Source organism: Neoarius graeffei, chromosome 8, assembly GCF_027579695.1.
Source record: "Neoarius graeffei isolate fNeoGra1 chromosome 8, fNeoGra1.pri, whole genome shotgun sequence".
In the NCBI taxonomy this organism is placed as follows: domain Eukaryota; kingdom Metazoa; phylum Chordata; class Actinopteri; order Siluriformes; family Ariidae; genus Neoarius; species Neoarius graeffei.
Genome location: NC_083576.1, coordinates 63713092 through 63739220, shown reverse-complemented (window position 1 = coordinate 63739220; position 26129 = coordinate 63713092). Strand labels below are relative to the sequence as shown.

Sequence of the window (26129 nt, the reverse complement as noted above, 5' to 3'; positions counted from 1 at the left end):
CTTGGTTTTTTATTTATTTTTTACTAGAAAGTATCGTTTAGTTTTGTATGCAAAATTAAAAGGGCTGAACATTACTCAGTTTTATTAAAGACATTTTTGAAGTTAAGTGGGTGGCAGTAAGTAGGGTAGCAGGTGGTTTTCTTTTTCCAGTTTCTCTTTAGTAATACTTGTTTGATTATTGCAAGATGTTTGTATTTAATTAAATAATTGCAAAGGACATGTAATTGGTGATATGTAATGGGTAACATACAAACTATTTCTGGCTTGGATTGAACTGCTTTTCAAATCTGTTGAACCTTTTGGGACAAAATAGTTGCTCAAATTGGATAAAGGTTTATAGCAATTTTGGTACCACACAATGTTGCAGCTTTCCAGTTGCTCAGCTTGAACTTTCTTCCTCTTGGACACTCGTACTCAATGTCTCTAGAGAGATGTCATTTGAGTCAACACCACTCATTTGCTTAGTCATTACTTCTGTAGCTCAGCCACCACCACCACCTCTCCCAGTGCACGCCCATGCTGAGCCACACCCTACCTACCGCAAGGTGGTGGTGGTGGTTTTTTTTTTTTTAAGCTGTTTTGGATTTATAAAAGGAGTTGTTGCTGTAATGCAGCAGAGGGCGCTCAAAGCTACAAATAGGGAGATGTTTCTTGCTCCTAAAATGGAGACCAGCTTCTAAGAACTAAAGTTAGTGAGGTTGTGTTCTTAAAATGGAGTGCATACAGGGCTCTTAAAAGCCAAGAACCATCCCCCCCCCCTTTTTTTTAAAACTTTGCGTAGTATCAATGCTATAAGTTATTTGTGGGATCTAATGAGTTCAAGTTTCTTTTTCAAAAGGAAGTCTTTTCCTTAAAATGAATCTTGTGTGGGTGATGTTTTATGGGCTACCTGTCCTACGCCCTTCCCCAGGTTTGGAAGCACTGGTCGGTGAAAAACATGCAGACATTTTAATTTGTATATACATAAGCATGAAAGTCATGCTTGAATATGGGGACTGATTGTTTTAATCGTTATGCAATATTAATCAAACTTTTATACTCTTGTTAAATATAAGGTAATTGTGCAGTTTGAAAGGGTAAGTAGTTAAAGTCCATGTTATGAGCCCCGTTACAAGTGTTTCCTCCTCTACAGTTTAGGGGGTTGATTGAAAAGTAAATCTCATGACATCATACATGTGAGCCTATATTCAGTAAAAGTTGGGACAAAGTACAAATTGTAAATAAAAACGGAATGCAATGATGTGGAAGTTTCAAAATTCCATATTTTATTCAGAATAGAACATCGATGATAAATGTTTAAACTGAGAAAATGTATCATTTAAAGAGAAAAATTAGGTGATTTTAAATTTCATGACAACACATCTCAAAAAAGTTGGGACAAGGCCATGTTTCCCACTGTGAGACATCCCCTTTTCTCTTTACAACAGTCTGTAAACGTCTGGGGACTGAGGAGACAAGTTGCTCAAGTTTAGGGATAGGAATGTTAACCCATTCTTGTCTAAGATTCTAGTTGCTCAACTGTCTTAGGTCTTTTTTATCGTGTCTTCCATTTTATGATGCGCCAAATGTTTTCTATGGGTGAAAGATCTGGACTGCAGGCTGGCCAGTTCAGTACCCGGACCCTTCTTCTACGCAGCTGTGATGCTGTAATTGATGCAGTATGTGGTTTGGCATTGTCATGTTGGAAAATGCAAGGTCTTCCCTGAAAGAGACGTCGTCTGGATGGGAGCATATGTTGCTCTAGAACCTGGATATACCTTTCAGCATTGATGGCGTCTTTCCAGATGTGTAAGCTGCCCATGCCACACACACTAATCCAACCCCATACCATCAGAGATGCAGGCTTCTGAACTGAGCGCTGATAACAACTTGGGTCGTCCTTCTCCTCTTTAGTCCGAATGACAAGGCGTCCCTGATTTCCAAAAAGAACTTCAAATTTTGATTCATCTGACCACAGAACAGTTTTCCACTTTGCCACAGTCCATTTTAAATGAGCCTTGGCCCAGAGAAGACGTCTGCGCTTCTGGATCATGTTTAGATACGGCTTCTGCTTTGAACTATAGAGTTTTAGCTGGCAACGGCGGATGGCACGGTGAATTGTGTTCACAGATAATGTTCTCTGGAAATATTCCTGAGCCCATTTTGTGATTTCCAATACAGAAGCATGCCTGTATGTGATGCAGTGCCGTCTAAGGGCCCGAAGATCACAGGCACCCAGTATGGTTTTCTGGCCTTGACCCTTACGCACAGAGATTCTTTCAGATTCTCTGAATCTTTTGATGATATTATGCACTGTAGATGATGATATGTTCAAACTCTTTGGAATTTTACACTGTCGAACTCCTTTCTGATATTGCTCCACTATTTGTCGGCACAGAATTAGGGGGATTGGTGATCCTCTTCCCATCTTTACTTCTGAGAGCCGCTGCCACTCCAAGATGCTCTTTTTATACCCAGTCATGTTAATGACCTATTGCCAATTGACCTAATGAGTTGCAATTTGGTCCTCCAGCTGTTCCTTTTTTGTACCTTTACCTTTTCCAGCCTCTTATTGCCCCTGTCCCAACTTTTTTGAGATGTGTTGCTGTCATGAAATTTCAAATGAGCCAATATTTGGCATGAAATTTCAAAATGTCTCACTTTCGACATTTGATATGTTGTCTATGTTCTACTGTAAATACAATATCAGTTTTTGAGATTTGTAAATTATTGCATTCCGTTTTTATTTACAATTTTTACTTTGTCCCAACTTTTTTGGAATCAGGGTTGTATTATAACCACCTTCAAATAAGGTCATCTGTATTTGTATTATTCTATACATATCACATTTTTATTTATTATTAAATATGCACTAAAATTACTAGGATTTGACACCCCCCAGATCAAATTAATTTAGCTGCATGTTTTTGGCCTTAGGGTTGTTGGGTCACACCTAGATAAAGATATAGTTCAAGATATATTTCACCACAAGCACATGTTGCAGTGTTGAAAACAATGCTGGAATGACGATGAGTAAACAAACAAAAAAGCTGAGTAAAACAGAAGTGTCAGATGGTAGAACAGTATAAATAAAATAAACGTATAGGATGCAGTTGGCTTGCCTGTTTACCCCCAGGCATACAGTAGTTTGCATAAAGGCATGCCTGCTGACACACCCTGGAGCCTGGTGGAGTAACAAATAGGCGTGCAAACCGCAGAAACGACTCATGAAATTTAGATTCTCATCTCACCACTTCACGTTTGGTTTGTTATTTATGTATGAATACATGTAGACAATACTCAAAATTTTCTGCAAGTTTATCATTTGGAGCAAGTGAACAAAAATGCTGTGTTCTAAGTGCATGAAGTGTACATATGGGGGTGTAAGAACTTGGAAACACTGGTGTTGCTTTGGTTTCAACACCAGCTTTTATACTGACAGTGGTGCTTGAAAGTTTGTGAACCCTTTAGAATTTTCTATATTTCTGCATAAAGGTGACCTAAAACAATCATCAGATTTTCACACAAGTCTTAAAAGTAGATAAAGAGAACCCAGTTAAACAAATGAGACAAAAATATTATACTTGGTCATTTATTTATTGTTACGGTCGGCTGCACTAATGCTTGTTTGAGGAAAATGATCCAATATTACATATCTGTGAGTGGCAAAAGTATGTGAACCTCTAGGATTAGCAGTTAATTTGAAGGTGAAATTAGAGTCATGTGTTTTCAATCAATGGGATAACAATCAGGTGTGAGTGGGAACCCTGTTTTATTTAAAGAACAGGGATCTATCAAAGTCTGATCTTCACAACACATGTTTGTGGAAGTGTATCATGGCATGAACAAAGGAGATTTCTGAGGACCTCAGAAAAAGCGTTGTTGATGCTCATCATGTTGGAAAAGGTTACAAAACCATCTCTAAAGAGTTTGGACTCCACCAATCCACAGTCAGACAGATTGTGTACAAATGGAAGAAATTCAAGACCATTGTTACCCTCCCCAGGAGTGGGCAACCAACAAAGATCACTCCAAGAGCAAGGCGTGTAACAGTCGATGAGGTCACAAAGGACCCCAGGGTAACTTCTAAGCAACTGAAGGCCTCCCTCACATTGACTAATGTTCATGAGTCCACCATCAGGAGAACACTGAACAACAATGGTGTGCATGGCAGGGTTGCAAGGAGAAAGCCACTGCTCTCCAAAAAGAACATTGCTGCTCATGTGTAGTTTGCTAAAGATCATGTGGACAAGCCAGAAGGTTATTGGAAAAATGTTTTGTGGATGGATGAGACCAAAATAGAACTTTTTGGTTTAAATGAGAAGTGTTATGTTTGGAGAAAGGAAACCACTGCGTTCCAGCATAAGAACCTTATCTCACCTGTGAAGCATGGTGGTGGTAGTATCATGGTTTGGGCCTGTTTTGCTGCATCTGGGCCAGGACGTCTTGCCATCATTGATGGAACAATGAGTTCTGAATTATACCAGCGAATTCTAAAGGAAAATGTCAGGACATCTGTCCATGAACTGAATCTCAAGAGAAGGTGGGTCATGCAGCAAGACAACGACCCTAAGCACACAAGTCATTCTACCAAAGAATGGTTAAAGAAGAATAAAGTTAATGTTTTGGAATGGCCAAATCAAAGTCCTGACCTTAATCTAATCAAAATGTTGTGGAAGGACCTGAAGCGAGCAGTTCATGTGAGGAAACCCACCAACATCCCAGAGTTGAAGCTGTTCTGTATGGAGGAATGGGCTAAAATTCCTCCAAGCCGGTGTGCAGGACTGATCAACAGTTATCGGAAACGTTTAGTTGAAATTCTTGCTGCCCAAGGGGGTCATACCAGATACTGAAAGCAAAGGTTCACATACTTTTGCCAGTCACAGACATGTAATATTGGATCATTTTCCTCAATAAATAAATGACCAAGTACAATCTTTTTGTCACATTTGTTTAACTGGGTTCTCTTTATCTACTTTTAGGACTTGTGTGAAAATCTGATCATGTTTTAGGTCATATTTATGCAGAAATATAGAAAATTCTAAAAAGGGTTCACAAACTTTCAAGCACCACTGTATATGGATGAGCAGGTACACACACGACAACAAATTTTAGTTGCAACATTAAAGGTGACTATGAGAGTGACCAGTGTTAAACATTAAAGTGACATTCAGCTGAGTGTTAGGAAGTCTTAATCTTGCACCTGTAATCACAAAAGGTGACTGTTCTGTGCTGATTTAATTCTCAGGAGGTTGTGTTGTGCAACCTTGTAGTATGCAGGGAGGGGCTGGATTTCATCAGCCATAGCAAACTCTTTGAAAGGCAGAGCTTTGCCTTCACTATAAATATTTTTAATGGCTATCAAGGCTGCAAGCTTTATGGCACACTGTAATCATGATTCTATTTGAGCAGTCAAAGCAGAGATTATTATTGAGGTTTACTGCAGTTTAAATCCTGTAAGTTAAGTTTACATGAAATCAGTCTACTTTTTGTTGTAGTCCATGAGGCTGAATCTCTGCTGAGACCTTTTGGGACCTTGAGCAAGATTTGAATTAGGACTCTCCCAATCAGAATGACTAATTTTACTTTGAAACCAGGTAGGATGGAGATGATGGAGGAATAAACATAATTTGCATAAACATAATTATATAATAATAATAATTTTACTTTGAAACCAGGTAGGATGGAGATGATGGAGGAATAAACATAATTTGTCTGTGGTATTTATGTACAGTTGGTATAGTTTTGCACAATCTTTTCAGGCATCTAACTGCTGTTTTTCATATACACTGGAAATCCAAGCTGCACATTAGATTTGTCTATTTTAATTAACTATAGGTAATAAGATCTCATCTCATCTCATTATCTCTAGCCGCTTTATCCTGTTCTACAGGGTCGCAGGCGAGCTGGAGCCTATCCCAGCTGACTACGGGCGAAAGGCGGGGTACACCCTGGACAAGTCGCCAGGTCATCACAGGGCTGACACATAGACACAGACAACCATTCACACTCACATTCACACCTACGGTCAATTTAGAGTCACCAGTTAACCTAACCTGCATGTCTTTGGACTGTAGGGGAAACCGGAGCAGCTGGAGGAAACCCATGCGGACACGGGGAGAACATGCAAACTCCGCACGAAAGGCCCTCGCCAGCCACGGGGCTCGAACCCAGACCTTCTTGCTGTGAGGCGACAGCGCTAACCACTACACCACCGTGCTGCCCTAGGTAATAAGATGTTTGACGGATTTTAATAAAGAGTTTCTCATTTGATTATTTTGAAAATTTCATTTATACAATAGTACTGATTAAACAGCACAAGTACTTACCAGAGGTGGACAGTAACAAAGTACATTTACTTGAGTACTGTACTTAAGTACACTTTTTGAATATCTGTACTTTACTTGAGTATTTTAATTTTTTTTTAAACTTATGACTTTAACTTCACTACATTTGAAAGGTAAATATCGTATTTTTCACTCCACTACCTCGTTACTTGTTATTATGAAGTAATTTTGAAAGTGAATGTTTTTATCCCCTGCCCAAACGAAGTTTGGCGGGGGATATAGAAACGGGGTCCGTCCGGCCACGCTTTCATTTCTGGGCCTTATTTTTAAAACTATTGACGATATCTTCATGAAACTTTGTATACATATCAAGCAAGATGTGAACTGGTACCTTTTGCTATTTTGGATTTTTGAAGAAAAGTATTTTTCAAATGTTTACATAAACAGATTTTGACTTAGTTTCTAAGAGCAATGTTTGTTTCCGGAGCATATATCCAAAACTATTCATGATACGTATTTGAAACTTGGTATACATGTTAACAAGGTGATGTAGATGTACCTTTTCATACTAAGATATTTGAGAAATTTAAATTTTTCATGTTTCCATGGAAACAATTTCAGACCTAGTCTCTCAGGTTAGTCTTAGGGGTAGGTTTTGTTTTTGTAGCAGAACTTGAAAACTATGAGTGGTATGGTCTTGAAAGTTGGTATATGTGTTGATTAAGTAATGTACAGTGGGGCAAAAAAGTATTTAGTCAGTCACCAATTGTGCAAGGTCTTCCACTTAAAAAGATGTGAGAAGCCTGTAATTGTCATCATAGGTATACCCCGACTATGAGAGACAGAATGAGAAAAAAAAAATCCAGAAAATCACATTGTCTAATTTTTAAAGAATTTATTTGCAAATTATGGTGGAAAATAAGTATTTGGTCAATAACAAAAGTTCATCTCAATACTTTGTTATATACCCTTTGTTGGCAATGACAGAGGTCAAATGTTTTCTGTAAGTCTTCACAAGGTTTTCACACACTGTTGTTGGTATTTTGGCCCATTCCTCCATGCAGATCTCCTCTAGAGCAGTGATGTTTTGGGGCTGTCGCTGGGCAACATGGACTTTCAACTCCCTCCAAAGATTTTCTATGGGGTTGAGATCTGGAGACTGGCTAGGCCACTCCAGGACCTTGAAATGCTTCTTACGAAGCCACTCCTTCATTGCCCAGGCGGTGTGTTTGGGATCATTGTCATGCTGAAAGACCCAGCCACATTTCATCTTCAATGCCCTTGCTGATGGAAGGAGGTTTTCACTCAAAATCTCATGATACATGGCCCCATTCATTCTTTCCTTTACATGGATCAGTCGTCCTGGTCCCTTTGCAGAAAAACAGCCCCAAAGCATGATGTTTCCACCCCCATGCTTCACAGTAGGTATGGTGTTCTTTGGACGCAACTCAGCATTCTTTCTCCTCCAAACACAACAAGTTGAGTTTTTACCAAAAAGTTCTATTTTGGTTTCATCTGACCATATGACATTCTCCCAATCCTCTTCTGGATCATCCAAATGCTCTCTAGCAAACTTCAGACAGGCCTGGACATGTACTGGCTTAAGCAGGGGGACATGTCTGGCACTGCAGGATTTGAGTCCCTGGCAGTGTAGTGTGTTACTGATGGTAGCCTTTGTTACTTTGGTCCCAGCTCTCTGCAGGTCATTCACTAGGTCCCCCCATGTGGTTCTGGGATTTTTGCTCACCGTTCTTGTGATCATTTTGACCCCACAGGGTGAGATCTTGCGTGGAGCCCCAGATCGAGGGAGATTATCAGTGGCCTTGTATGTCTTCCATTTTCTAATAATTGCTCCCACAGTTGATTTCTTCACACCAAGCTGCTTACCTATTGCAGATTCAGTCTTCCCAGCCTGGTGCAGGTCTACAATTTTGTTTCTGGTGTCCTTTGACAGCTCTTTGGTCTTGGCCATAGTGGAGTTTGGAGTGTGACTGTTTGAGGTTGTGGACAGGTGTCTTTTATACTGATAACGAGTTCAAACAGGTGCCATTAATACGGGTAACGAGTGGAGGACAGAGGAGCCTCTTAAAGAAGAAGTTACAGGTCTGTGAGAGCCAGAAATCTTGCTTGTTTGTAGGTGACCAAATACTTATTTTACCAAGGAATTTACCAATTAATTCATTAAAAATCCTACAATGTGATTTCCTGGATTCTTTCCCCCCATTCTGTCTCTCATAGTTGAGGTATACCTATGATGAAAATTACAGGCCTCTCTCATCTTTTTAAGTGGGAGAACTTGCACAATTGGTGGCTGACTAAATACTTTTTTGCCCCACTGTATATGTGCCTTTTGATACGAAGAAATGTGAGATATTTTAATTTTTAGCTCACCTGGACCAAAGGTGCGGTGGGCTTATGCCATGGGCTGCTGAGGTCAGTGTAAAGAGGTAGGGTTGGTTTCCTGCAGCAGAACTTGAAAAATGTGACAAATCATATCTTGAAACTTGGTATATAGTTGGAACATAGGGTGGGGGACACAGATGACTCTGTCTTCTTGTTTCTTTTCTTTTCTAAAACGTGATTGGTTTTTTTGCAGGTGACACTGAGACAGCCTATCAGTAATCACTATCCATAGACTATAAAATCAAGCTCAAATATTTCTCACCAGCATTATTTGAACACAATCAGTTGATGGCAGAATGAAAGGAGGCAGTTCTTCTGGGGAATGCACACTTTCCTGGTCATACCTGGAACCGATGTTTCAGTTTTCTGAAAGGATTAAAGGTGCGTTTAATTTTAAATGTTTGGTTTGTTTGCCGAAAATGAACAACATCACAGCCTACAAAAACTCGCTGTCCAACCTGTGGAAGCATATTGAGGTATATAAACATTTTATTCCAAGAGAAAGCTTGCAATGAAGTTGTCTGTGCTTTTAGAGCTAGTGATAACGTTGCAAACATAGCTATGCAGTCTGGTTAGTGAAATGACTTTCTATGGATTTGCCCGCCAAGTTCCCATAGCCTTGTCCACAGCTAACGTTTACACATACAGTGGTGTTTGAAAGTTTGTGAACCCTTTAGAATTTTCTATATTTCTGCATAAATATGACCTAAAATATCATCAGATTTTCACATAAGTCCTAAAAGTAGATAAAGATAACCCAGTTAAACAAATGAGACAAAAATATTATACTTGGTCATTTATTTATTGAGGAAAATGATCCAATATTACATATCTGTGAGTGGCAAAAGTACGTGAACCTCTAGGATTAGCAGTTAATCGAAGGTGAAATTAGAGTCAGGTGTTTTCAATCAATAGGATGACAATCAGGCGTGAGTGGGCACCCTGTTTTATTTAAAGAACAGGAATCTATCAAAGTCTGATCTTCACAACACGTTTGTGGAAGTGTATCATGGCATGAACAAAGGAGATTTCTGAGGACCTCAGAAAAACCATTGTTGATACTCATCAGATTAGAAAAGGTTACAAAACCATCTCTAAAGAGTTTGGACTCGACCAATCCACAGTCAGACAGATTGTGTACTAATGGAGGAAATTCAAGACCATTGTTACCCTCCTCAGGAGTGGTCGACCAACAAAGATCACTCCAAGAGCAAGGCGTGTAATAGTCGGCGAGGTCACAAAGGACCCCAGGGTAACTTCTAAGCAACTGAAGGCCTCTCTCACATTGGCTAATGTTAATGTTCATGAGTCCACCATCAGGAGAACACTGAACAACAATGGTGTGCATGGCAGGGTTGCAAGGAGAAAGCCACTGCTCTCCAAAAAGAACATTGCTGCTTGTCTGCAGTTTGCCAAAGATCATGTGGACAAGCCAGAAGGCTATTGAAAAAATGTTTTGTGGACGGATGAGACCAAAATAGAATTTTTTGGTTTAAATGAGAAGTATTATGTTTGGAGAAAAGAAACCACTGCATTCCAGCATAAGAACCTTATCCCATCTGTGAAACATGGTGGTGGTAGTATCATGGTTTGGGCCTGTTTTGCTGCATCTGGACCAGGATGGATTGCCATCATTGATGGAACAATTAATTCTGAATTATACCAGCGAATTCTAAAGGAAAATGTCAGGACATCTGTCCATGAACTGAATCTCAAGAGAAGGTGGGTCATGGAGCAAGACAACAACCCTAAGCACACAAGTCATTCTACCAAAGAATGGTTAAAGAAGAATAAAGTTAATGATGTTCTGGAATGGCCAAGTCAAAGTTCTGACCTTAATCCCATCGAAATGTTGTGGAAGGACCTGAAGCGAGCAGTTCATGTGAGGAAACCCACCAACATCCCAGAGTTGAAGCTGTTCTTTACGGAGGAATGGGCTAAAATTCCTCCAAGAGTGTGCAGGACTGATCAACAGTTACCGGAAATGCTTCGTTGCAGTTATTGCTGCACAAGGGGGTCACACTAGATGCTGAAAGCAAAGGTTCAGATACTTTTGCCACTCACAGATATGTAATTTTGGATCATTTTCCTCAATAAATAAATGACCAAGTATAATATTTTTGTCTCATTTGTTTAACTGGGTTCTCTTTATCTGCTTTTAGGACGTGTGTGAAAATCTGATGTTTTAGGTCATATTTATGTAGAAATATAGAAAATTCTAAAGGGTTCACAAACTTTCAAGCACCACTGTAGCTAGTTAACTTTAGCATGTTAAAAATGGAGTTATACTAGCACGAATAACTAACTTATTTGAAGTCCTTTCAGAAATGTATTTCAGCATAATCTTGCCAAATAAACAGAATGCAGAAATCTTTCTTTTCTAGTAGCATTAGCTACCCAATATGATTTTGAGTTTGAAAAGAGTTTGCTAGCATGTCAGGTGGCGTTTCACTGACTAGCTAGCTTAACGTTAAACCACCATGGTGCACAGCATGCGTTCATTTTGTGAATTCACATGTCTGTCCTTGGTAGCAGCATTAGGTTTTGTAAACGTTGTGGCAATAATAAAACAATGCATTGACAAATGTACTTTTAATACTTAAGTATTTTTAAAAGCAAATACTTCAGTACTTTAAGTAAAAATTTCACTGGACAACTTTCACTTGTATCGGAGTAACATTTGACCAGTGAGATCTGTACTTTGACTTAAGTAATGAAGTTGGGTACTTTGTCCACCTCTGGTACTTACATACAGTACAGCTACAAATGTGTGCATCCCCTGTATTGTTTAGGCACAAAAAGGGAAAATGTACACATTTTATTAATTTATCTACAAAAATGTGATATTCATGTATCCTACAACAAAAGACAATCCAGAATGCAATGCAAAACCACCAGAAAAATAGCTGGATTTATCCATCCTTAACTTTGTCTAATAGTATGCAGAATGTCGCAGAACACTACACTAACTACTGTATAGACCTAAGCATCTCAGCAGCTGTAGCACGTTCACCATACTTTAAAATATTCACCCTTAATTAATTTTACCATTTACAGCAGAAAACATTGTTGCCAAAGTTTTGTTGGCAAATATATACATTCTGTAGACACTTCAGCAGAAGGCCAATCAGTATCAACAATTCATACCTTGTTTGAGGTGACTATATTTTGGAGGACTCTAGCTAGAAAGAGAAATTATTTTAGCCTGTTAACTATATTCATCCAAAATTTAGTGCACTGTAAACTGAATAGTGTGTATACACAAGTACTATAAGTAATACATAAAGGGACACAATAGATAGTCTGGTGTACTATTTGGACTTTTAGTAATTATGCATTATTGATTTTATTTTTACTCATTGTGGAAAAAGAAACTGTTTCAAACTTTATTAACAACATGTCAACATTTATTAGGCTAATATTCCTGTTAGCTGACATACACTGAATAGCTGCTTACGTCACTTATTAGGTAAGGGCTATCCAATCTTACCTGCAAAGATCTGGTGTGGCTGTTGTTTATTGTTTTAAAGAAGGCCAAGGTTAGCTGATTAAACAGGTGTTGTCAGGTGTGGCTCCTTTTTGATTGGAACAAAAAGCCTGCAGCCACCCTTTGTGAACAATATTGGATGCCACTCTATTAAGTAGCGCTGTCTCTGACAAGAAGTAACAAGTACCGGTAATATAACCTACAGATTATAGCAGGCTTGACTGCATTCCCCCCCCCCCCCCCCAACCAGGCAGGAGCTACACCACTCGTTTAATCAGATGGTCTCTGTTTTCAGACTAATTGATGAGATATATTTAGTGTGTGTATGCTTTGCTGGATTAAAACATACAGCCTTTGGCTGCTTCTAGGTTACTGTTATAACTAACTATCATTTCTCACAAGGTTAACAAATGTTCCTCCTTGCTTGACGTTTGCCAGATTTCTAACAAAACAAGATAATTTGAGGAGCCTTACTTCACCCTCTACCTTATCACATTCTTATCTTTTGTTCTGGCTAGTTAAAGTCAGTCGTGCCTGGATTGTTTTAGTTTTAGAAATTCAATTGTTATTTGACACTGGGGAGGGTGGAAACCTGTTAACAGCAAGGAAAAAAAGAAAAAGGGAAGTGAGTGATAGAACATTTGCCAAAAAAACTTCCTTGCTTTTGGAAAGATGGTCATGGCCTCATCTCTGCTTCCTTTGTATTTGTTCACTCACTTCATGGGTTAAATGGCTTATGAAATAAGTATTCATGGCTTGTTTGAGCTGTTTGCCAAAAGTGACTACGCAGAATCCTGGATTTCTCACCTCTGTTCCCATATCTGCCAAACATGCGCACATACACACGTACACACAAGCCCAACCAGCTCCCCTCTGCCTTCTTGGCTGCATGATGTTCTCCCCGCCCCATCTCTTTCCCCAGCACATACCTCCTGTCTGAGATCTGCTGGTCTGCAACAGGCTGGTGCTAAGAAGTATTACTGAGCGAGTGTGACCAACGTTTTCTAAATTATACATTCACTTTTAATATGTCCCATGTGAGGGCAAAAGTGTGGCATGCATCTGTTTGGCATATCTAAAAAGAGACTGATCACTGTCAGTTTTAGAACTGAGTGCCTATTTTATGAATGTAGAAAACTACTTTAATAATACTATATGGTTAAATTGCACCTTTACATGGCAGCAAAGGTGAATCAGAGTTTATATTCTTCTTGAATTTACCATGTTCCTCGGTACTCGACAAAAATAAGCAATCATGAAAAGCAAATATGAGATTCTAGCTGTTGAAGCACAAGACTGGAAAGAAGAGGAGTCTATATAGTATATCATCTCTGGAAGTAGTTTGCATGGTGTTGTGCTGATCTTGGGATTTTCCCTTAGAGTCAGTCACCATGCTGTTCTGCCAGGAAAAAATAACAGGCCTTGTTTGGAATCAGGTCAAGAAAAACTGCATTTGAAAAAAGCATCTCTCTGACACTCTTGTTTAGAATCAAATATAAGCCACCTGATCTTATTTACAGGCTTTAACTTATATTATGGCATACATTCCTTTGGCGTTAAGGCTGTGAGCTGTGTGACGAAGTCACATTTGCGTATGCATTTCAAAAATGCAAGGCAGAAAAGTGCCTTTCTGGAATATTTCAAAATCCCAGTAAAGGGGTTGGAGGTCAGGGTGCTGAAGGGAAATATGTGGAAGGTGTGTCAACTTAAATTGTCCTTTGCCATCTATCACTTGTTGAGTTTGCAAACACTTTGGCTTATATTTTAAATGCTAGCTTTAAGCATGGCAATTGCTTTGTAGTGTTCACCCCTAAAAAGGATTTTGCTGGGTGATTTTTCAGTGTAGGCATTAGAGGGAAGAGAGAAAACAGACAGCCCCTGCATGTTTGGACTTGAGACCCCATACATAACTCTTTAGGCTCAGATTACCAAAGGGGGAGGTGGTGTGCAAGAGTCTGTGGTCCCATCCAGAACACTTCAACAATACTTCAAAATGTCAAACAAGAAAAGTTAGTGTATCCATAGAAATTGTCTAAAAAGCTGTCTTAAACATTATGCTGGTCTAATCTGTGATTCACGTAAATACTATATACAGCTGCATACTTTTTGAAAATTCACAACATATTTCATAGGTTTCTTAAATATTTGCAACCAGGGCCCTCTTAACTATAAAAATAAATTCCACTAATCCAATCAAATTTTATTTTATGAACTTTTCAAATACTCCAATTATTAGTTGGAGTATTGTTAAAGTATTTTTGGATTCAACTACTCCAACTATTTAAATAATAGATTTGTTATTTAAATTTGTAGAATAATATTTTGAGCCAGAAAACTTTTTATAATTTTCTACCAACAGAACACATCTGGTCAAAACTGACATTATTTGTAAGCCTACTTACAAATAATGATAAATATTATGAATCCCATTTTGAGAAGCATACTATAGTAGTGTATTACAATTATGCTGCATGGAAATTTGGAATACGATTTAGGCCCAATTAGAAATGCTATGTGGGTGGCACAGTGGTTAGCACTGTCGCCTCACAGCAAGAAGGTCATGGGTTCGAGCCCAGTGGCTGACGAGGGCCTTTCTGTGTGGAGTTTGCATGTTCTCCCTGTGTCCGTGTAGGCTTCCTCCGGGTGCTCCGGTTTCCGCCACAGTCCAGTGCAGGTTAGGCTAATTGGTGGCTCTAAATTGAGTGTGAATGGTTGTCTGTGTCTATGTGTCAGTCCTGCAATGACCTGGTGACTTGTCCAGGGTGTATCCCGCCTCTCGCCCATAGTCCGCTGGGATAGGCTCCAGCTTGCCTGTGACCCTGTAGAACAGGATAAACGGCTACAGATAATGGATGGATGGATGGATGGATGGATGGATGGATGGATAGAATTGCTATGCAGTCACAAACCATGATGTAATGCCCTTATGTTACTATTATTGTAAATAATTTAAATGCTGTAGCCAAGAAGCCTTTATTTGTTACACGTACACTCAAGCACAGACTTAAGCACACAATGAAATTTAACCTCTGCATTTAACCCATTTGAAGCAGTGAACATACACACACAAGTGAGCAATGAGCACACACACACACACACACACACACACACACACACACACACACACACACACACACACATGCCCAGAGCAGTGAGCAGCTATGCTACAGTGCCCAGGGAGCAGTTGTGGGTTAGGTACCCTTGCTCAAGGGTACTTCAGCCCAACCTCAGGCCAAGGCTGCCCCATGTTAACCTAACCGCATGTCTTTGAACTGTGGGGGAAACTGGAGCACCTGGAGGAAACCCATACAGACACAAGGAGAACATGCAAACTCCACACAGAAAAGCCCCCGTCGGCCACTCTTACTGTGAGGCGACAGTGCTAACTACTCCACCACCATGCCACCCGTGTCACCTATAGGGTTACATTATAAACTTGCACATTAGGTACAACTTCCCCACCTTATAATTCTCACAAAGTCTTGACAATAGCGTCAACAAATCCATCTTAATTTAACTCCAGCATGTGCCAGTACTTTGGTGCTATGAAAGCACAGCATGTCCAAAATGGCATTACACAGGTTATCAGCACAGACCTGTACCAAGGATTTGTTTATCCCCTTCGGGCATAATTTGTACAATTGTACACATGAAGTTCCATAGCATGAAGTTCCATAGCATTTTTCCTTGTGTCCGAAGGGGATAGCTGTTAGTTTTGTTCACTGGATGGTGGTCACTCACTATCTGACATCTCAGTGAGAGTTACTTTAAATAATTTTGTATATCTAATATGTAGTAGGAATGGAAATAGAAAACATCTAATATGCAAAAAGATTAGTTAACTTATGATTTTATAATAAAGGCCTAAGGCATAAATGGATCCAATTACCTCATGTCTTGACTACCTTGTTCCAAATCAAAATGGCCACAATCCAAAAACCATTTTTTCTATGTGTGGAAATTCCCGGTTCAGTATGATGTATAAAATATCGAGTGATTTCATCCTTTCTATCATCTTGTCTATAGAGAGGTGTGGTTTAAAAGCTGAGCACACTGAATAATTTGAGGCTGCGATATTGTTTATCTTCCACAATGTTGCTTCAAGAAGTGGTTAGGCAAGTTGCTACCCATGGATATATACAGTACTCAATACATACAGCATGTACCAACAGAGCACCTTGTATACATGAAAATCTTCAATTACATGAATGTTACTCTCAATTCTTGCCAATTGTAAGTTTTTCCATTTTACTATTTCCCGAGCTTTACCTTTGTTGTAAGCTATGCAAATCTTGGTATTTGAAAGGATGGGTGTGGCACTGATTTAAAAGGGCCACATTAATGTGATCTGAAAGTATGACTTCCTCTTCTGGGTTTGTATAAATGGGTTTCTGGAAGTGTTGTTGTCACTGTATAGGAACTGTTTTGTTTTTTGTTTTGTTTTTTTAAATATGTATCATTGAATACAACTGCTAACTTTAACAAAAAACAATTTAGCAACACATGTATATGCATATCAGTATATTAAAATGGTAATGGTGATTCCAAAATTGGGGTGCAACTAGCACTAAAATTGGACTTATTTATTTATAAAATAATTTTGCATCTTTGAATTCAAGAAAGCATGCATTTAACCATTCAAAAAAAAAGGACACCTCAGGCAAAAATCTTTCATTACACATGTTCTTTTCAAGGTTTCTTTGCTGACAGTGGCTGTGTTTTGCTCTTAACTGTGTTGACAGTAACAGAGTTTTAGTGAATACACAAAATATGGTTAACTATCATGCATACTAAAGGAATGTGTATATTAGTCCTTCCAATGGTTTTACAGAAGTGACTTCATCAGTCAACATCACAAGATAATTGAAAATAAAGTAGTAAAAATAAGAGAACCTACTTATGATCTTCAGGAAAATTACTTGATCCAACCTCCTGTTGAGTATGTTCAGATAATAGGGTTAAATGAATGTTGTGGAACACAACTTAACTGTACATTTTTCATAACCCATAATGAATAACTCATGAAAATGTATGTTTCAAACATGAGATCTTAAATGTAGTCATTTTTTTCTTTTTTAGTTAGTTTTTTAATGATTATTTCAAGATAGTGTAGTTAAAGTGGCTGGTACAGAAGATTTAACTTATGTTTTATTAATTGTTAAGTTATTTATCTAAAACATGCACATACGTTGTTGAGAAGGATACTTTATGTATGTTTAAATTCTCTTATTTTCTTTTTTCATTTTTGTAAATTTAATATTTGTGGCCCACCCACAGCACCCTGATTGTGGAATTGCCCATTCTGTGACAAAGTGAATTTGAAACTGCAGTACACTCAATAGCTTCCTTTTTCTGGATTATGGATGAATCACACTGTACTACTCAGCATTTACCACAACTTTCAGAATTTAAGATTTTTTTCTTTTGTATTGTGTTGGCATGGTTACTTTTTATTAGAATGAACATTTAAGGACTTGCTCACGTGCTTAATGGTGATATGTTTTGAAATTGATATTTCTTAAGTTTTCCATATTGAAACAATTAACCAAATTTTTTGCACCAGTTTCTTAACAGCATTACGCACTTAAATTAAGTGAGCTTCAAACTCAAATGAACTACTCTGTATGCTTTTAAAGCTTAAGGTAGTGCTCAGAGAGAGACAAAAGTAATGACGAATACTCATGAAGTGCTCGAGAGCTCAGTGGAAGGCGGAAGGCCGGAACAAGTGGACAACTTCGTATATTTGGGAAGTACAGTTAAGAACAGTGCAGAGCACATGGGAGAGGTCAAATTAAGATTGGCCATGGGCATGGCGGTGATGGTAAAGTTGACAAGAATATAGAAAAACAAAGCTGTCAGCACAAACACCAAGCTGTGTTTGATGAAAGCTTTGGTCTGGCCGGTAGCAACTTATGGCTGCGAGGCCTGGACATTGAAGAAAGAGGAAGAGAAACGAATCCAGGCTTTTGAAAATAAATGCATAAGCACGTTACTGTGGATATCGTGGACAAGGAAGATGACCATGGAAGAGGTTTACCGCTTGGCCAGAACAGAAAGCAAGCTGCTATGCCACATCAAATCCCACAAGTTGAGGTACTTTGGTCACATGATGAGGAAACCACATGACACCATCAAAAGAAGCACAATGACAGGTCTTGTTGAAGGCAACAGACAATGTGGAAGACCTCGTATATGCTGGTACAACAATCTGGGCATGGACTGGCTTATCAGGAGTAGAGATAGAAGGCGTTGGACGGTATTAACTCATCTATGTAGCCTACCATTGCAAGACGATGATCTCTCTTTCGTGTATCGTCAAGACGATGATGACGTATTGACATGACAGCACTGTCAAGTGACATGCCATTTCTTCAGGATCATGGTGCAAGACATAATACAACAGCGTGGGACACAGGACTGTAAAATGAAAATACACAATAGTATGACATCAATGTAGACCACTTGGAGAACTCCAATAGTAGCTACTCTTTGATATTTATGAAAATGTCTCTGAGCACTGTCATGTCAAGACGATGATGACGTATTGACATGACAGTGCTCAGAGACATTTTCATAAATATCAAAGAGTAGCTACTATTGGAGTTCTCCAAGTGGTCTACACTGATGTCATACTATTGTGTATTTTCATTTTACACAGTCCTGTGTCCCACGCTGCTGTATTATGTCTTGCACCATGATCCTGAAGAAATGGCATGTCACTTGACTATGACTTATATGATAGAAAAACATAACCTACTTGACTTTTATGTACAGAAGCATCTTTAAATAATTTAATTTTGATCATTTTTAGGACGTTTCTGTCCATAGACTAAGACGCCTTATCAGATTATTGATTGTTAGTCTTGTGGTTAACCTGTGCAAGAGTTGAGGTGAATACTATTCACGGAAGACTGAAACTGTCAAAATGAAAACTATGGCTGGAATGGAATGCTCATAGGAAGTCTCTTGTGCAAAAAAGAATAAAGGGAGCAAAACTGTAGATAAAAAATTGCCAGACATTTACTGATTGCTTAAAGTTGAAAAAGTTCCAGATCTCAGGCATATCTTGTGCAAAGAGACCAGTCAGTACTGTTCAAAGTCTTAAACCAAACAAGTGTTTTGTTCTAAAACAGATTAATTACAACTTGATGCTACTATACTAAAAGTAACTAAATATTAGTGCATCTTCAAAAAGGTTTTTTTTAGATTGCTAGAAGAAAGTGTTTGCTTCCCAAACCTCTACTTTGTCCACCTCAGCTGTTCCATGCATTTGTTAAATTCCACCCTACATTCCCAATGCATTAAGTTCCATGCATTTTTAAAATTCCATCAGTGTCACTCTTCACTGATGAAGCACACCAGGTGCTAGAACACTGGTTAATTGGATGGTAATTACAAATACCTGGATATTGTAAGGAGACTTTTAAAATGACTAAGCCATCTGATTGACACACTGATGGAAAAACAGTAATTTCATTGGATCAAAAGGCCCGGTCACACAGCGCTTTACAGCTTTATCACGGCCAAAACCCGTCAAAAAGTGCTCTCCCGTGAAGCAGACGATGTTGTTCGTGTTGATGTCGAAGTTAAGACGTGTTACAGTCGATATACAGACGTGACAGGACGCAGGGGAAAATCGGAACGGCGTCGGACGCGGCAAAAAGTTTTGGACTGCTCAAAACTTTAGACCGCGGACAACCACGGCCGGCACATGTGGTAAAGACGTGCAACACACGTGAAAAACACGTGATAATCAGTGTCCCGGCCGTTATTAAAACTTGGGGAGATGTGGTAAGACGCGAAAGTTTGGCGGTCTATCACGGGCAGAGCACGGTCATCGGACGGGTGTTACGCGTTGGTATCACGGGATATAGCGTGTGTTTAGCGGCTTATCACTGAGAAATGGATTTTTCCGCGTACATAGCACTGTCTAAGCCTGTTAAACGACGTCTCAAACAAGTTCTAAATTCGATTGATCACTGTCTAATCACTTCTGCATCACTTCTGATTTGCGGCATGTATAAATACCGTAATTTTCTGAGACCTCGGCACTTGCAGTCTAGATGTCAAGGGGTGAACATGAACCCTCAACGCTGTGATGTCCTCATCTTAATGCTCCAGCACCAACAGAACCAACTGATACAGGCTCAACATATCCTTGCTGAGAGAAGAAGAAGAAGGAGGAGGAGGAGGAGGGTGGTACGGAACATCTGGGTGCGTGACTGGATTGCGAGGAGACCTCAGTTTGGGCTTTACGACCATCTCATGGTCGAGCTGCGTAACGAAGATCCAAGAGCCTTTCAGAACTTTATGAGGATGCCTCCTGCGATGTACGATGAAATTGTGCAGAGACTGAAACCAGCCCTGCACACAGCCGTGCGCGACCGCTTTTATATGCGCAGCAAGCCGCTCTTCCAACGACGCTGAGCCGCGGTTACCCGTGATTTGGCAGTGCTATGGCAGTGGAGTGCCCGTTTTACGTCCGCGCTCAACATGTGATCGGCAGTGCTACAGACGCGATGAGGCCGCGGTTATCCGTGGTAACTTGTCGCTTTTTTCCCTGCGTTCGAACACGTGTGAACCTATTTTTAGCCTTACACGTGGCTGGACTTGGTTAGCTGTGCTTAGGCAGTGCTGCAGCAGTGAAACAGCCGCCGACGGCCATACCCCGTACAAAGCATGGCAAAGCCAAAATTGACCAAAAATTACCACTTACGACCACGTCCACCAGATTTTTGTATCTTTTTGTACGTGATATAGATGCGGAGTGCTGTGTGACCGGGCGTAAAGAGGCTGTCAGTGATGTACAGTCCACCAAACAAAACTTTCACCATGTGATATGTAAAGAACCATGAAGAAATTTCAAAAAGCTGGTTTAGTTGTGGGTCGACAATGTAGCATAAGACCCAAAAACATTCTGCATCTTAAACATAAGTTTCATTAAAGGACAGTAACGAAATAGTTGATTGGTTTGTGATCTGGAATGGATACAGTGGGGCAAAAAAAGTATTTAGTCAGTCACCAATTGTGCAAGTTCTCCCACTTAAAAAGATGAGAGAGGCCTGTAATTTTCATCATAGGTATACCTCAACTATGAGAGACAAAATGAGAAAAAAAAATCCAGAAAATCACATTGTCTGATTTTTAAAGAATTTATTTGCAAATTATGGTGGAAAATAAGTATTTGGTCAACAACAAAAGTTCATCTCAATACTTTGTTATATACCCTTTGTTGGCAATGACAGAGGTCAAACATTTTCTGTAAGTCTTCACAAGGTTTTCACACACTGTTGCTGGTATTTTGGCCCATTCCTCCATGCAGATCTCCTCTAGAGCAGTGATGTTTTGGGGCTGTCGCTGGGCAACATGGACTTTCAACTCCCTCCAAAGATTTTCTATGGGGTTGAGATCTGGAGACTGGCTAGGCCACTCCAGGACCTTGAAATGCTTCTTACGAAGCCACTCCTTCGTTGCCCGGGAGGTGTGTTTGGGATCATTGTCATGCTGAAAGACCCAGCCACGTTTCATCTTCAATGCCCTTGCTGATGGAAGGAGGTTTTCACTCAAAATCTCACGATACATGGCCCCATTCATTCTTTCCTTTACACGGATCAGTTGTCCTGGTCCCTTTGCAGAAAAACAGCCCCAAAGCATGATGTTTCCACCCCCATGCTTCACAGTAGGTATGGTGTTCTTTGAATGCAACTCAGCATTCTTTCTCCTCCAAACACAACAAGTTGAGTTTTTACCAAAAAGTTCTATTTTGGTTTCATCTGACCATATGACATTCTCCCAATCCTCTTCTGGATCATCCAAATGCTCTCTAGCAAACTTCAGACGGGCCTGGACATGTACTGGCTTAAGCAGGGGGACACGTCTGGCACTGCAGGATTTGAGTCCCTGGCGGCGTAATGTGTTACTGATGGTAGCCTTTGTTACTTTGGTCCCAGCTCTCTGCAGGTCATTCACTAGGTCCCCTCATGTGGTTCTGGGATTTTTGCTCACCATTCTTGTGATCATTTTGACTCCACGGGGTGAGATCTTGCGTGGAGCCCCAGATCGAGGGAAATTATCAGTGGTCTTGTATGTCTTCCATTTTCTAATACTTGCTCCCACAGTTGATTTCTTCACACCAAGCTGCTTACCTATTGCAGATTCAGTCTTCCCAGCCTGGTGCAGGTCTACAATTTTGTTTCTGGTGTCCTTTGACAGCTCTTTGGTCTTGGCCATAGTGGAGTTTGGAGTGTGACTGTTTGAGGTTGTGGACAGGTGTCTTTTATACTGATAACAAGTTCAAACAGGTGCCATTAATACAGGTAACAAGTGGAGGACAGAGGAGCCTCTTAAAGAAGTTGTTACAGGTCTGTGAGAGCCAGAAATCTTGCTTGTTTGTAGGTGACCAAATACTTATTTTACCAAGGAATTTACCAATTAATTCATTAAAAATCCTACAATGCGATTTCCTGGATTCTTTTCCCCCATTCTGTCTCTCATAGTTGAAGTGTACCTATGATGAAAATTACAGGCCTCTCTCATCTTTTAATTGGGATAACTTGCACAATTGGTGGCTGACTAAATACTTTTTTGCCCCACTGTATATAAGATTTAGGTTAATTGGGTTGTACCTTTAGGGAAGCATCTCATCTTGTTATCTCTAGCCGCTTTATCCTGTTCTACAGGGTCACAGGCAAGCTGGAGCCTATCCCAGCTGACTACAGGGGAAAGGCGGGGTACACCCTGGACAAGTCGCCAGGTCATCACAGGGCTGACACATAGACACAGACAACCATTCACACTCACATTCACACCTACGGTCAATTTAGAGTCACCAGTTAACCTAACCTGTATGTCTTTGGACTGTGGGGGAAACCAGAGCACCCGGAGGAAACCCACGCGGACACGGGGAGAACATGCAAACTCTGCACAGAAAGGCCCTCGCCGGCCGTGGGGCTCGAACCCGGACCTTCTTGCTGTGAGGCGACAGCATTAACCACTACACCACCGTCCCGCCCCCCTTTAGGGAAGCATCTGACTGTTAAAACATTGCTTTCACCACAGTAATGTCAACCACAAACACACAAATAAGATCTATTTAGAGTGGACGCGTGATGGGACACTTAGAATGTTAAATCGGTATGTGGGGTACCACGTACAGGGAAAAAGCAGCCAAGTCCTTTAAGCTTGGAGGAATTTACCACAACTCTATACTCTTATAGAGGAGAGGGCCACTTGAAGACTTTTAAAGGTTCTTTGGTTTGTCCCTCTGGAGGAATCCTTAATGTTTCTATGTAAACCCCCACAATATACTTTAGAAAAAAAAAAGTTCAGCAATGTGCTGATATACTAACTTGTTCAGGTTAAGGAGAAGTGCGGCATTGTTCTGTGCCAGCCAAGCAAAATTAGAGATGTGAAAGTTCTTAGCTGAGTGACACAAATGGCATTTCAGTTCAAATAAAGATATAAATGGCAACACTTATTTCAGAAGCTGTTATTGTAAGCATAAGTTATCTACTATGGTATTAACAGTGAAGCTCGTGTTATACACTGAACTGGCTTTGCTGAAAAAGTTGTAAGCAAAGTTTGAATATGAAGAGTCTCTGGTATTGCATTGCTAAAACCACCCCTTAAGTATCACAATGCATTTGGTTGCGCAGTATCCAATTTTTACTACTTCTCAACCAGTGTTTTGGCATCCCACATTTATATATACACACACAAGGGCCATTGCTATGGAAACATCCAGTCAAAAACCTTCCCCTTTGCTTATTATGTTACCATGGCTGCCATCCCAGAATAATCCTTTTTTGGCCTGTCCCTCCCTCGTGTTGGTGAGTCATAATCTGCAGGGGAAACCACAATTCAATCCATCTGACATTCTACACTCTTTCCTCTTTTTTTAGTGGACGTTTGGAAAAGCTACACTGAATCACAAGATCTTGATGAAAGGAATCCTGGGGTAATAAACTTACGAAACGCTGTCCATAGCAACGGCCAAGGTTAATATGCACTTCTGTTAGGGAGAGCTCAGCCAGAGGTTTGCCATCCGACTTCAATTAAAATTTCTGTATGTTATATAAAGCTTATCTTGGTGTGTGTATGATACAATGATGGGTATGTGAGCAAAATATGGAAGGGAGTAACAGAAAGATAGCTGCTCTTTTTCACAAAGGGCATGTGGTAAAGGAAAACCATATCTGCATGTATACATTCCTTTACTGTCTCCATGTGTATGTGAAAAGAAAGGTACATACCAGTGGTATATTAAGCATTCTTCTCTGAAGCAATTAAACCAGAATGTGCTTCCCTTTGTAAACATGGTGTTAAACCAGAACTCAATTCTCATTGAAGTTTCTTGCAAAACTGAAAAGTGCTCTTTGGTGCAAACAGTCATTTGGTTTTCTTCTTCCTTTGTCCAATTTGGGAGGCGTATTATGGCCTGATTCCACAGTTCTCCTGTTGTTCTCAGGAAAAACAACCAGCTAATGAAATTCACATGTGCCCACGATAATATGCAACGATATGGCCCCAAAATTTACATCACTACAAAATGTCTTAAAAATCAACAGAATTAACCTTAACCTTTAGTTGGCAAGATATGATTATAAAATCTACTGAAGTTGGAAAAGATCACATTTTAATCCTTCTAACGTGACTGAGACCATGCAGTCAATCAGAAAAAAAATGTCAACATGTATCTCTGATTATGCAGAACTGATGATTAGGTTTTTGAAGTACTGTAAGTGCCTCAAGTGTTGCTAAGGCAGCTAGTATCCCATGATCTATCAAATGATATGAAACAGCAGCACATGCTCCTCCTGTGGAAATAAACTGCTTACTTTGTTGGTGAGAACAGGGTTGTTGTTTTTTGTGTGTGCTGTTTTTATATATCATTATGACTGCAGCCTTTTCTGCAGTTCTCAGCTAAGGTAATGGCAATACAATTGTTTTGATTGACAACACTAAAGCCATTCAACAAAAAACTTACAAAACAGGATTTGAGTAAACTTTCTATATGTATTCTGCTTTATTCTCCACTGTTTAATTAATCCTATGATTTTTTTTTCAAGTTGTTCCTCTTATCCTATGAAGTTGAGCCGAGGACACACCCTAAAAATTCAGCCTGCTCTGCCCCTCCTTGTTCTTTTCTTTTGCTTCGTTCTCTGCACAAGTGGCTCAGTGTGTATTGTACTGTAGTCATACAGGATGACTCATGCTGACAAACCAACAGTTTGCTGTTGTGCACACAAGCAGCCACACCTATGGTCTGCTCACCAGGAAACACACCCTTTCCTACATATCAGTATTAAAATACTAATACTTGAAATATTACGTTTTTAATGCTAAACCAGATGGTAGGTCCATACAGTTTGCATTAACTAAAAGCATGGATCACGTGGACTGATGACTCTCTCTGAAATGCTCATTCTTTCATTTGCAACAGCCAGAGTAAATCTGCTCCACCCCATGCATCTGAAAAAACTTGAATGTTTTGTTCTTTTGTGCTTTTTTCCTCAGTTTGCAATCCACATGATGGTATTGTCAAGAGATAAGCCTATCAAGAATACAATGAAACTAGCAAAGCTATTCATACAGTGTCAACTGTTGCAAAACCATCTGTTTCTCCCATTGCTTCTCCCATGCCTTACATGCCTTTTTTCCGATCTGTGGAAGCAAAGCCTTTCAAGGTTTTTTTGTACAATAAGAAATCTGCTAGGAGCATTTCTTCATTTTGTTTTCCTTCACCTATAGTGGCCTGCCACACCCTGCTGATCTCTGCAAGAATAAGCTGTATAATAACTAGCGTTTTCCGAATTCATCTACTGTTTGCCATTTCTCTGTGCTGAATATGGGTGTGGCATGGATTCGTTGGAGTGTATTTATCTGCCCCCTCTCTTGTTCTCCCTCTTTGACTCACTCACTCACTCACTCACTCACTCACTCACTCACACACACACACACACACACACACACAC

The 26129-nt window shown here is 39.8% G+C and overlaps 1 long non-coding RNA gene across 1 annotated transcript; it reads left to right on the top strand.

The window, feature by feature from the left end:
- Window positions 1-5456: 5456 nt before the first annotated feature.
- LOC132890775 (uncharacterized) lies at window positions 5457-24955 on the top strand. Its single transcript, XR_009655240.1, has 3 exons — window positions 5457-5576; window positions 6057-6207; window positions 24057-24955. It is a non-coding gene; the product is annotated as an uncharacterized LOC132890775 (long non-coding RNA).
- Window positions 24956-26129: the final 1174 nt, after the last annotated feature.